Here is a 14,419-nt window from a genome sequence, read left to right on the forward strand (position 1 = left end):
CAGCTTGCAGCAGTTGAAAAAAAAAAGTGCAATGCATCAATTCTAGATTAACCAAAATAATGGGTATCCATAGTAATTTTCATATATGTAAATTACTACAGGCATGTTTATTTCCAAGTCAGTATTTCCAAATTTGCTTTTCACTTCTATGTGCTCAGGGAGATCAGAGTCTGACTGTAAAGGGGTAGAGAAGGGACTACACGGGGAAGAAATTGGGGAGTCAGTGAGCAAGGAAGTCACCTGATTTCCCCACCCCCCACCATTTATTTTGCCTTGTGTAGCAGTGGGAGGGCAACAAATTCAAGGCAAACCTTCAATAATTAGATTCAACACATGGAAAACTATAACAAATGTATAAATTTTCCATACATAGAATCTAATTATTGTGGGGGGGTCATCTTATATTCAAGTAAGTATGAATATGCCCGTCATTTTTTGATGCCAGTGTTCTGGCACTTTGTCTCTAGACAAGTTCACATTGAACCGAACTGACATCATGTTAGGCTGAAAATGCCCCATGGAGAATCTAGGCAGGCAAGGTTCTTTGGGTAGCTGCGATATATTTCATTACATCAACTAAATAGATTGAAAAAGTTCTTTGCAAGTTTTCAGGTACAAACACCCTTCCTCAGGCATAGGGAGCACTATAGATAATCTACCTTTCCAGTCTGCTTCCATAGGAACCACATGCACCTTTTAAGATCCCCAGCAAGTGGATAGATTCAGACTCTGTCAAACCAATAGGGGACCAAATTCCAGGGTGGAGAAACAGGGTTTTCTTCATGGTGGATCTCAGCTGCTGGAATAGAGCACAGAGATAGAATAATTGTTTTAATCTCTGAAGCTGTAGGTGACTTGGGTCCTGGCTACTATGATCAACACATGGTGCAGATGTACTGTCCATAAAGAAATGCAGCCATGTAAACAGAAAGCTTCTGTGCACAAAATCATGAGCTAAAAATAAATGTCCAATAAGGCTGTAACACGGGCGTCTGGTGCCTCCTGAGTCTTGGCAGGGCACCCACAGAAGATGGTGGCAGTGGCAGTGGTGGGAACAGAGCTGGCTAGCACCTGTAGAAGCACCTGACGGTGTTGGCAGTGGGAATGGCCCTTTTTAGGGGAGGGGGAGGCACATGCTCCCCCTGTGCTTCCTCTACCAATCACCTATGGGCTTGAATATGAAAAGGCCACATGCTCAGCTTTTGTTGAGTTGCATAGCTCTGATTTCAGAGGCCTCCTGGGTGTTTGACTTTTTAAAGATAATTCCTGGTTAGTCACTAAGGTTGCTAAACTATGCCAATTGACACCAGCTAAGGATCTGTCCCAATGTGAGGGAGCATTTTTGCCCCTATAGAACCACTTGTCCCCTTGCATGTTGCTAGGAACTGCCCCTTCTTAGCTCCACCTTAAGTAGACCAGTTGAAGAAGTCCCAGAGTCTCCACTGACACAAGGGGTTTTAATAGACTGTGTTGGCTCCAGTAACTCTGCTTTGTTTATGCCTTCCCACAATGTGCACACTAGTGTCCTGGCATTTTTTGAAGTTGGCAATATCCCCCTTTCTAGCAGGACTGGTACAACATGGAGGGGAACAATGCTTCATTCAATATCTGTATGAATAGTTCTTCAAAGGTATTGCTTCAAAATCCAGCAGTGAAGGATGTGAGTCATTGGATTAAATTAGACCATTTCTCCCAGGATTTACTCATGCTCTTATGATCAGTGTTTACATCCATGTTTCTTGGCATATATGTGTTATGCCAGTGTCATGTAAACCTTCATACATGTTTCTTCAAGGTCAGCGGCACAACTAACAAATATCATACCTGAGATGCAACATATTTGGAACAGCCTATATCAAGCAATACCTCTCAGTCCCAACAGCTTGAATGAGCTGTGATACATGGATAGCTCTAGCTTTTGATGCATCTTAGCACATCCCGCATTTGTTTTCCCTCCCATTTGGTAGCAGATTTCAATTATATATATCATCCCTGCCAGCTGTCTTGTACTTATGACTGTGGTGACTTGCTCAACTAAACAGCGAGCTCTAAACAGATGTTGTGCATGAAGCAGGAACCACTGCACTTGACGTATATCACATGCCAGACAGTGGGGCAAAATGACTCAACTTGACATGGGGAGGAAATTGTGTCTGACATGTCCTTCAATTCAATGAGTAGGATGTCACTTCTGGCCCACATTTTCATCTGATCCATTTAATGTTATTTGACAGGACATGCATCTGACTGCTAGAGTGTTGAGTACCAAGTTATATACACATAGTATAATGAAAGAAGCAATGGCTGTGTAATGGGGACAGCAGGACCTCAGCCGTGGACCCTGAAATATATTATCTAAATTATGTCCCAGGTTTTCAGGGCATGTGCACTATTTAGTTCTGACGTTTTTTATCAATATGTCCAAACCATCAGTGAGCACATTTTTTAGAGGAAATTGCCAGTGGACAACTGATTTTTCTCCCCCCTGCTCTCCCCTTTCTCCTCCATCATGGATCTACCTCCAATGATGCTGTTTACAGCTGGCCAGACTAAGAACATTGTTCCAGATTGCAACAGTATAAGGAGCGTATAGGATGCAAACAAGCCACAGTGTGCGATCCAAGGAGAATGCTGAGCTAACCAGGTTTCTACACAAGGCCAGGCATGATTTTAGAGCCTCACCTTGTAACTAGGTTGCCTATAGATAGGACCTGATTTAAATCAGGATTTCGCATTTTTTGTGAAAATCACAAAATTAAGTGATTTTCACAAAAAACGTGAGTGGTAACAAAATGCCATGGGGAGTTCCCATTCCCCAGCCAGCAGCAAAAGCCTAGCAGCCCAAGGGAGACGGGAAAGGGTCATGAAAGGAAAGGGGGGAAAAGAGAGTTTGAGGATGTGTAGGGGAAAGGCTGTTTGCAGGTCCTCCAGATGGAAAACCAGGGCGTGAAAACACAGCTTTCTATGAAATACTAGTGCTCCATAGACCACAATATAGGAACATTTAGGCTGCCTATACACCTGCTCGGAGGCAGGGGGAAGGAGGGGCACAGGGTTTAATTAGAGCAGATCCCAGAGAGCTGTTCTAATTAAAATGCCTCATAGTCATGGCTATTAAGCCCTACCTGTTTCAAAATGGCTGCAGGACACTTTAGCTAAAGCTCATTTGACAAGGTTTAATTAAAGCACTCCCACAGCCATTATGAAATATGGGGAGACTTAATACACATGACAATAAGGCAAAGCTGGAGTGTTCTAATTAGAATGAGAACCAGCATGTGTATAGGGCCTGATTTAAATTGTGGGCCAATCAAGGCAAGGGTCACTGTTTTCATGCCCAGGGGGTGGGTTAAGGGCTCCACATGAAAAAACAAACAGCTCCTCCTGTACCCAGCACCAGGGTCATCTGCCAAGGCAGCCCCAGTGAGACAGAGGGGGGTATACATGGGCTTTTCAGCAGCAATCAAAGGCCTTGGGAGCAAGGTTGCTGCGCTGCAGTTAAACCTGAACCTCAACCTGCCCCCTTGGCCAATCAGGGGGTGTGGGGAGGAGTACCATGATCTGGGTGCAAAAAGAGTGGCCCCAGCTGTGATCAGGCCACAATATTAGTAAGCTGGGCCTGCAATTTAAACCAGGCCCTACGTATAGACGTGCTGGTTCACATTCTAATTAGAATACTCCAGTATTGCCTCATTGCCACATGCATTAAGCCTCCCCATGTTTCAAAATGGCTACAGGGATGCTTTAAATAAACCTCATCAAATAAGCTTTAGCTAAAGTGTCCCACAGCCATTTTAAAATGTGAGGAGTAGCTTAATACACATGATGATGAGGTGTTTTAATTAGAGTGGCTCTCCAATTAGAGAGCTGCTCTAATTAAAACATGCCCCCCCCCACCTCCACCAAGGCAGCCCAGGGGCCTTGTTACACTTTACATAGTGAGCCACACAAATGTTGATGAGCATTAGTGCTACCTCGAGTTTAGAGCAGTCACACCCTTAGTCTAGAAACTTTCTCTGACCGTCCCCCACCTGCACAGCTATGACTTGCCACTAGAGACCTGGTGAACAGGAGAAGGACTAGGTGCTATAGTTGTAAGCTGCTGCTACAGGGTTGGTGATCCAGGACAGACTTCCATTCTTGGTCTATGAGTGGGGGTGTGAGACATCCTGGGATACTGGAGGACTTCAATTTGGGTTGAACATCTACAGAGAGTGGCCGACCTTAATGGAACAGGATCTGGGTAGTACAGAGCAGAGATAATCCTGCCCTGGAGTGGTGTAACTTTACACATGCATTAATTTACTTTTACTAATGCACATTAACTGTAGTACCTCTAATATGAGGTAATGAACTAATGTACATTAGGCTGCATTAATGCGCGTAGCACAAGTGCATGCTTTTTTTACTAATAATACACAGTAGACTATTCTACATGCACATTAGCATGTTAGCAAGGTTTTTTTATGCACTGCTTTAATGAACAGCAGAATAGGCTACTGCAAATTAAAGTGCACATATAGACATGCCACTGGGTGCTTCAAACCATTTTATGGTGTTAATGTGTGAATAGCCCAGGAGTTAAGAGCTCCAAGGACTGCCCAAAATTACAAGGCCCTAAAATAAACAAGATTTTTTCTACTCCAGGTCAGCCTTCCAAATGTGTGTAATCTCTGCCCTGATTCAGCACAGCCCTCCAACATATGTTAAACTGCAAGCAATTAGGCAGTCTCATTGGAGTCAGTGAAACTTGCGTCCTTAAAATGTAACTGTGGGTGTAAATGCTTTGCTGGATCTGGGTCTCAGTGACATTTTAAAATATAGTTTCCTTGCTTCCTCCCTACCCTTCAGCCTGCAGATTGGTGAAGTATACCATTTTATTTCACTACATAAGAATAAACATTTTGGCCAAGGAAAAATTTCAAAATACTTACCCATTTTATCAGCATTTCTCTCTTTTGAATCAGATTATAGGTCAAAAATGACCTATAACAAAAAGACAGGCTGGAGGAGGAGGTCTTATGGCAGTGAGATGCTTAAGATCATTTGTATTCGGGTATTGACATTTTCCCAAAAGCTTTAATTATCAGGTATCCCCAAGACAAATGCAATGGAGTGCCGGAGGCAGATTTACAATGCTAACAGGAATTCTTATTGGCAGTGCTAACAGTATACATGCAGGCAGGAGTCCAGTAGGTACGGAAGATTCTCTTCTGTGGAATTAGCCATGCTCTGAAGTGAATCAAAGTTTCATTCTTGATCCCAGCTCTACAGCAAAGAGGTTTGCACAGGAGTAAAGTTTGATCTTGTAATAGAACTTTGAGTAATGAGAACTGGATGCTGGTCCTCCTGTAAGCGAGAAAGTAATGATACTGTGAAGGAATCACAACATCCCTAAAGCCAGGAGAGAGCTAAAAACAAAGGGCAATGCTACCTAGTTCCACCTAGTTCCAGAGCCTGGTGTAGGGTTTAGGGCTGTGTGGCTTAGGTCTTTTGTAACTACATAAACAACACTCTTCCATTAGAATAAGAAGAGGTTAGCTTTCTTACTTGGTGTGTTACGTTAATCACCTCTTGACCTTACTGGGAGAACAAGTCAGCCCACTGGAAGCATAACAATGGTCACGTCTACACATGCGCATTTACTGCACAGTAACCAAAACTACTGTGCAGTACGGGTACACATCTACATGTGCATGCCCCAACTGCATTGTAAATATGGTAATTTATGCTGACTTGAGTATAAATTTGATAAATGCATCATGTGGGTATCCAATTTATGCCCGATTAGTTAGTGTGTAGTAACGCACATGTAGATGCCTTACTGTGCAGTGACACTTGTCCTAAGTCAGTCCACACACAGCATTAATGCACTTTAATACCTGCACATGTAGATGCTGGTCTATTCCTGCTTACTGCACAGTAAGTTACTGCACAGTAAATTTAAGCCAGTATATATGCACATGTGGACCCACCCAGGATGCATCTAAAATCCTGCAGAATTGGAGTACTTCCTAATCAATGGCGGTTATCCAAAATATGCCAAGAATACGTGCCCTTGTGATATCATGGGAATCTAACTGTTGTCCTTAAAAAGCATTTGCCTACAAAAATATGAGGGCAAGTACAGCAAGACATGCAGGAGAGGAACCGTTTCTCAACAGGAAGTGACACCAAGGGAGTAGCAGCCAATGTTCAGCCATGCTGGGTTACCACTTAGTGCAAATGAATCTACCAACTGTTTGTATCTGTCACCTTTGCTGTGCAATGTCTGAAACAACAAAGTGGTCCTGAGGTGGTGTGCAATGTCTTTTCTCTACTGTTAAAATCTGGTTTTGAATAGATGTCAGGTAGTTACTGGAACATTGACAAAGATGAGAAATCACCTTTTCACAGGTGTATTTCTGCTATTTGGGAGACTGCTAATTCACTAACAAAAAAATGAAAGGCTGAAAACTCTCCAAGTTATATGATCTATTTTCTCTGCTGCGTTGGATCATATACTTAAAAACTACTTTTTTATTACATCATAGAAAAAAGCCCAAACTATTTGACTGTGTACTGAAGGCATGACACAAGCTTCATCAAAAAGATGAAATTCAATAAAGGCAATGCAAAGCGCTACACTTGGGAAATAACTGACTCTGGTGATCAGGACACTTGGAATGGGAGAGTTCCTTGCACCAATAAATATTTATTTATATGAAGCAGAGCACCTTTGACAGCAAATATTAAGAGGCATTCATATACATCACTTTATAGCTCAGTGTTGTAGGTAGTCACCACAGGCAGGATATTAGTTTAACTCTACTCCATCACACCCGGTGGAGTGCTTTACACAGTGAGCTATTAGGTAAAAGAGAGAATACCATCTTTTCCTGTAGCTATAGTTTCTGCAAAACCCCGATCTGCAAGATCTACTCTGAGAAGGAATCCTGGATCGGACCCCCAAATAAAACAGGTGAAGGAATGGCCAGTGGGATTTAAGAACCAGGATTTTCAGTGCAGTCACAATTGAAGTAGTTCTGCATATCCAGTACAGGAATGTAGGTGCCTAGGGGACTTTACTGGTTGATACTTAGCACCCCTCTACACATTATATTTATGTCACAATGAATCTGTTAATCATGGCATAAACGACAATGGTGTTACATGTGCATCCAATATAAGGAGCCATAAAATGGCAAACCAACCATAAAAATATTCCACATATAACATTTTTATGGATGGGTTGTATGGAGCCTTAACTTGAATGTGTACCATGTATCCCCAACCCCAGCCCTGGCTTGACCCCAAACAACCCAGGGGTCCTGAACCAGCCTCAGTGTGGTCCCAGAGCTGGGAGTGACAATCAGCCCCGGCTCATGCTGAGCTATGGGCACTCGGCTTATAATTTACCAGTGCTGGGGGAGCCTGGGATCATGATCAAGTAAAAAGGACTCAATTGGGATCTCATTCCTGATTCCCAAAATTGTGTCTTCTGCCACACAGGGGTTGAAATCAATTGCAATGGTTGTGATCAGGGATCAGATCCCACAGCGCCTTTTAAATGAACATGTGTCAGGGCCCTTATACACATAGTGAATTTAGCTACCTCCTGAGATAGGTGGAAGTTGAGTGCCATGGGCTTTCAGCATCTAAATTTTAGAGTTAGATGCCCAAAGCCCTTTATGACTTACCAAAAGTCATAAAAATATAACAGTGGCAGAACCAGGAATGCAATTCTGGATCCTGGCATCCAGCCCCATCTTTTTCTGTCCATCTTTTTCTGTCCATCAGACAGTTCCCCTTGCCTAAGTCCAGGATAAGCTTGACTTGTAGCTATTTATGGGATGAAACAGAAAACCTTAATTATAATGAATATTTCACTAGAGTGGAAAATTGCTTTTAACTGGAAAAAAAAGCTGGAAGTGATTTTTTGCTGTGGGTCACTGAAATGTCACCAAACTCCTGCTAATTCACACTAGGGAGATACCATGGCTTCTATAGTGAAACAGAATGCTTTGATGCCCTTTATGTCAGCAGTCAAGGGAAGCCTTGGAGCAGGGTACTTTTTGGTGTTATAATGGCTTCAGGGCTCTCTTTGGACAGAAGCCTTGTATGTTTTTTCCTGATTCTACCCGCCTGCCCCCCCTCTTTGTTTTTACTTGCCAAAAGGATTGTGATATTGTTACCAAGACTTTTCAGTGCTCCCTAAGGAAAGTAGATGATAGGGCCCCAGTAATTTATTCTGGATCAACTGCCAAATTTTGTGTTGGAGAATTTTTTTTAAGCCTTCACTCATAACAATTGCCAAAAGCATTGGGGAAAAAAAACCCTAAACCACTTGAAAAAACATCACTTCGTGCCAAAGGGTTTTTTTAGATGAAAATATATATTTTGTTGACTTTAGTGTTCCCAAATGTTTCAACTACCTGAAAACATTGTTTAGCTTAAATATTCAAAAAAAAAAAGTGAGATAAATAAATGCTGAAGCCTGACAAATATAAAACTTAAGAAATCTAGTGGTGACTGGTGAATAGCCCCCACGCTAAAACATATGCTAGTGGCGTGTACATCTTAAATCAGTAAGCAATAGTATGATAAATTCAGCAGAATCCTCTTCCTTCTGTGGTTCGAATCCTGCAAAACACTTGTTCACTGGGATTACACATGTGCACAAGAGTTTACAGGTTCAAGCATAGTTCATCATTGAACTAGTGCTCTAATTGGCTCTGGAGTCAGGCAATTAGCAAATGGCCAGCTATGACAGCTTGTTCTTGCATTCATGTCTTGGGTGTTGGCTACAGCCAAGGCTGGGGACTATGACTGGGGTGTGCCAATTCTCCAGCTAGGAGCAAAGCTGGAGTTTCCAACCTAGAGGGTCTGGCCCTTCCACTCAGAGTCAGACTAATTGTCATATTTGGGATCAGGAAGGAATTTTATCCCATGGTCAGATTAGTACAGAGTGGGGGCAGGGGTTACCTTCCTCTGTAGTGGCGGCCTCCACCTGGGACCTCTCGAGCATATATTGACAACATTCAATGGAAGCAGGATGTTGGCTGCCATGGTTCCCCTCCTTTACCTGTGGCAGGTTAGGGTGTTAGGTCTATGTTGTTTCAGAGTTGATAGTAGTCTTACATAGAGTTTAGATTATGGTTAAACTAGATCCTGCCTCAGGCAGGGGGGGTGGACTAAATGACCTCAGGAGGTCTCTTCCAGCTCTACTTCTCTCTGTTCCATGACTTTTGTAGGATCTCCCTACAGAAGCATGTGCTGCAATTGCCCATGGTCATTCTTTGCTTCATGGTAGCTTTGTATTAAAAACCTCCTTGTCACCTTGATGCTCCTTTTTCTTCTTTTTTCTTTTCTTTTTTTTTTTAGCAAGAATGTTCTTTCACTTTATTTAAGGTCCACTATCAGTGCTGGGGACATGGGTGCCTAAAATATTGGAATGTATTCTATGCTCTGTCCTTGTTTCCTTGTTTATACCTACGTGAAAGAAAATGTTACTAAATGAGAGCAGCATGTGGTCAGAGTTCTCCTTGGAAACCAATATCATATCCACTGAAGGTCAAATCTTGCTCACTTCAATCACTCAGCTGATAGGGCATGTAGGATTGGGGTCTGGCTACTTACAAAGTAGATGTCGAACTCCACTGACATACGTCTGCAACAATGAACGTTTGGGTCTGTTCCAGGTTACTAAGCATTCATCCCCCATTCCATAACAGCTCCAAAAATCAAGCGACTGTGGGTGAAATGGCATCTTTTATTTCAACTGCAGTTGTTTGTCTGCATCCTCTGGGTATACTTCTTTTAAAGCCTGAGTGATTTGATTGCTTAATGGGATTCCTTGTGTGACTAAAGCTTTGCAGGTCAGGACCTTTATTTACATATGAAGAAACAAGACCAGGATTTTATGCTTGAAAATTCCTTGCTCTCTTCATTCAAAAATGTGCAGTCCTGACTAAAAATGTGCAAGTCAGTTTTCATCCCTGTGGGACTGTTATTGCTGAGTGACTATTAATATTCAATAGAGTAGGCTATTTGGAAAATAAGACAGTGTATTGGGTGAGACCTAACATTTTTACTAAGGCATATTTTAAAGGCAAGAGCAACTGTCTGACTTGCTAGAATACATTTTGCTCTTCTTCCTAGTTTTGTGCCAAGTGTGTATGATCAGGAACATGGATGGTCTATCTCATGAGAAGAGACTAAAAGAGTTGGGCTTACTTAATAACAGGTGGTAGGAGATACGATTGCTATTTGTAAGTACATCAGGGAGAGTAAGTACAGCAAAGAAGGAGAACTATTTAAGCTAAAAGGCTATGTTGATACAAGAACAAATGGGTATAAGCTGGCCATTGATAAATTTAGGCTGCAAATTAAGGAACAGCTCCTAACCATTAGAGCAGGGCTGCACAGAGTAAATCCAGCAGGGAGAACAGCAGCAGACAGGGCAGGCAGGAGAGAGGAGAACAATGGATTGGGGAGGGGAGGGGATCGGAGTGGCAGACTTACTTTGTAGAATGTCTCCCAAAAAGGTTGGCCCCTACCGCACTGGAGCAATCAGGTTCAGGAATGACCTTCCCATGGGAAATGTGGGTGGGGAGGGGCAAAAACCTAACTTCTTTTAAAATTAAGCTCAGCAGGTTTATGAAAGGGATTATGTGATGTGATACCTGCAATAGCAGAGGACTGGATCTGATCATCTAGGTGGTCCCTTCCAGTCTTATTTGTTTTTTGGAACAGGACTTGGCTCTTTCCAAGCTAGTTTGTTTTCAGCCATGTACCCTGCAGGTATACTCAATCTAAACGTCAGAAATAAAAACATTCAGTGCCAAAACATTAATTATCAATATCCTTGCTCTATGTTTCCCACTGAATATTTATAGAAGATGACTTGGCATTTTAAATCATTTTCCATTAGTCCTAATAGGGTCAACAACGTTCATGTGCATAGCTAATAACACTGTCTTCTGCAGAGGCCCAACACAATGGAAATCCCACTCGAGGTCTAGTCTGAGGATTTAAACAAGGCTTCCATGTTGCATAGGTTTGAACCATGCCTCTGTGCAGGGATAAATTCAACTCTAATGGTATGTCTGTGATGCAACTGGAGGTATGATTGCAGAATATATGATCTAGCTAGAGACCATGTATAGATTGGCCTGTAATTCCAAGGATGCAGTACATGTATCCCTGTTCCATTGGAATCTGTATGTACTTTTTGAAGGGTTTTCCCCTTTCTTTCTCATTAAACATAACCACTTGGCTTTCTTAGACTGGAGAGAGGCATGGCAGGAACAAGCAGCACAAACAAGGAGACCTCTGCAGACAGGACCGTCACTGCATCCCAGTCCTGACCTGTAGTATTTCATCCAGCAGCAAGGTCCAAAAGGCTCATCAGCAGAAACTGGCATGCCTAACAGACAAGCTTCATGGAGGAGTAGAACAATGTGAACAAACAAATCCACTGAGAGATCAAAGAGAGGCCACTAAGCTCTCCTTCAGCTTTGTCACAATGTCAAGACATGATTCCCAAAATGTGAGATACTAGCCAGCTGTGTTAGAATCACAGAAAATTAGGATTGGAAGGGACCTCAGGAGGTCACCTAGTCCAACCCCCTGCTCAAGGCAGGACCATCTCCATCTACATCATCCCAGCCAAGGCTTTGTCTAGCTGGTTCTTAAAAACTTCCAAGGATGCAGATCCCACAATATCTCTGGGTAACCTGTTCCAGCACTTTACTACTCTCCTAGAGAGAAAGTTCTTCCTAATTAACTTTTCCAAAGTTACCTTGATCATACCCTCCCACATGTCTTCTCAGAGACCCAATTCCCTAGCCCCCATGCTATTCGCCTGTACCTCTGGTCCTAGAACTCAGCAGTCCATGGGCCTCCAGTTTTAGATGCATTTTTTCTGACAAGTCAATATCTATTGACCAGCATGAATAAAGTCATGTGAGCACAGATGAGTGACTTTGAAAAGTTTCAAACTTGAGCTTAGCTCACAAGGATAAAGCAACAATTTAAAACCACATAGCTCTGGCAGGTTTGGAACGGAGCCTCCTCACAGGCACTGACGCATTTTGCTTAGGGCATTCAAATGAGGAAGTTTTGAATCAAAAGCCAAAAGATAATTTAAAAAAATACTGAATCTCAGGCAAGTATGCAGGCTTTTATTGTTTTTTTTTAAAAGCTATATACACTTGCAAAGCTAAATGTGATATTATTTTCAGCATCATTGGAGAAGACCGCCCCAAAAATATGTCTGTTTCACTGATATTTAACCCATGCTGCAAGCTTTGATGTAGCTCCAGTGGAAACTGTGATTATTTATATTTTACATTAAAAAGACCAGGCATCATGTAGTAAAAACTGTCTGCTCACAGCTGCTTCTTCTGTGCAACATCCTTGGGCAATGCAAGTTGACCATGCTATGCGAATGATCCCTTAACATCTTTGCAAATGTAACAAGGTTTTCGTGAATGATCATCTTAAATTATTATACATGCTTTCATGGGGATTTTCTTTATTTTTTGTTTTTTAATAACAGTAAAACACAATGAGAACTATTAAACTGAATCTAATGTCTTGTGTCATCTCTTTAGAGTCATGGTTAAACTGAACAGTTTAAGACCACCTGAGATGAGTCAGCTCTGACAACCTACCTGTAAGAGGTGAATCAATCTAATTGTTCTGTCAATGCCAATGTATCTGATGTTAATGCTGGAGAGCTTTGGTATTAAGTTCTGTTATAATATGTTGGCAAGTCCTCTGGCTCTAAAGAAAGCAAGACGGCTTTTACTGCTGACAGTGAATGCATCCGACCTGCAGAGGTTGAATTTCTGAATGCTCCTGGTCTGCAACAGATTCACCTGCTGAGGTACAAGTTGCACTCCCCTATAACCCAAATGCAGCTGTATCAGAGTAGGGATTCAAACCCCAATGAGGGAGGGTGCTTGTAAACACAAATAAGCTCTGCAGTGTTACCTGAATTGGCACCATGCTGCACTGCCTTAGCCCCCTAGCATAGTTCTGAACTCTCCTAGAGGGCAAAGACTGCTCCCTTCCTCTTTGCTGTATCTGCCACCAGTGAGGATGTAACTGAGACATTCTAGCTCCGATTATGCCAGATCAGCACAAGAAAGGACAACAGCAGCATTTTCATTGCTGGTTTCATTAAGACCCATGGAAATTAGGCTATTTTAATGACACTTTGTATCATAGCGCATATGTTGTGATGCTTGTTCAGTCATGCCTCAGTAGCTATTGGAGAGCAAGTACTCAGTTTATTGTATAAAACCCAGGTTTTATACAGTAACTTAGCTTTTGTTCTGAAGATCTAAGCCCTGTGGTCTGAAACCCCTGTGGAGAAAGAAACTTGCTGCTAACCACGAATGGTCAACAAGGAAAAGAGTGCCTCAGTACTGCTTGAGAACGCGTGCTGAAGAGCAGCTCCAAAAGGGACAGGATATAGAGTCATTCTGTCTTTCTCTTTGGATCAATGAATCTTTAAGTATTTCTTACAAAGGGGAACAGCATCAGCAATAGGAGGGATTGGGACTGTGCATTCCCAAAAGACCTTATCATACAGTGGTTAGGTTAGGGCATTTCCCTGGAAGGTGTGAGCTAAGGGTTCAAATTCCATCAGGTTCAAGGTAGACCTTGAACCAGGGCTTTCTAGATGGAACTACTGATTAAAAGGCCATGTTTCCATCTCTTCCTCTCTTGTGAATCTTCCCTTCTATCAGAAGTTCCCAAAAAGCAAAGTTCCCTCATTTGACCTAAAATGACACTTATCTTTTGGTGTTTTTAATGAGAAAACCTGAAGAATTTTTCATTTGGGTTAGATTATCCCAAAATTTATTTTCAATTTTTCAGTTGGGCCACCAAGCCAAAAAATCAATTATTCACGCAGCCTTAACAACTACTTCAGAAAGGGGCTGGTGGCTTAATTAAATAATAATTACATAGCGATCTGAAGACTCCAGAAATGCTGACTTAGTAGCACTTATAGTCACTTCTCCTTTATTGTCTTGTCACTTCGCTGACAATAATTTATACACAGAAGGCTGCTAAGGGCATAAACACCTTGCGCTCCCCCACACTCAACCCCAGTTATCAAGAGAGATGTAATCAAAGAAAACATGCAACATAAAACAGCCACTGTTCTGACTGTAAAACTGCTAGATCCACCCATGCCAACACAGCAGCTGGTTCTATTAGTGCCCTTCCGTAGGAGTCATCGGAGGTGACTGAGCTCTGGTCCTCTAAACCTGAAAACCAGAGCTTCTACTGCTTGAGCTAAGCTGTTAGCTTGGCATTATTCACAGATTCAGACCTCTATGCCTGACCTAACTATTCAAGAAGTATGAAGGGTTACAGCTTGTTATCCAGTTTTATACATAGTGCATTGCAGCTAGTGAGAGTT

General features: G+C 42.2%; 1 long non-coding RNA gene across 1 annotated transcript in view; it reads right to left on the reverse strand.

Annotated features, from left to right (window-relative positions):
- Positions 1-302: 302 nt before the first annotated feature.
- LOC149858039 (uncharacterized) overlaps positions 303-14,419 on the reverse strand; it is a 51,912-nt gene continuing 37,795 nt past the window's right edge. The window contains exons 3-4 of the long non-coding RNA XR_016444024.1: positions 4,935-5,349; positions 303-799 (exon numbers count right to left, since the gene is read on the reverse strand). This is a non-coding gene — a long non-coding RNA (uncharacterized LOC149858039). The remainder of the gene's footprint in view (positions 800-4,934; positions 5,350-14,419) is intronic.

The sequence above is a fragment of the Crocodylus siamensis genome, chromosome 8 (genome assembly GCF_052110815.1).
Source record: "Crocodylus siamensis isolate JL-2025a chromosome 8, ASM5211081v1, whole genome shotgun sequence".
NCBI lineage: Eukaryota > Metazoa > Chordata > Crocodylia > Crocodylidae > Crocodylus > Crocodylus siamensis.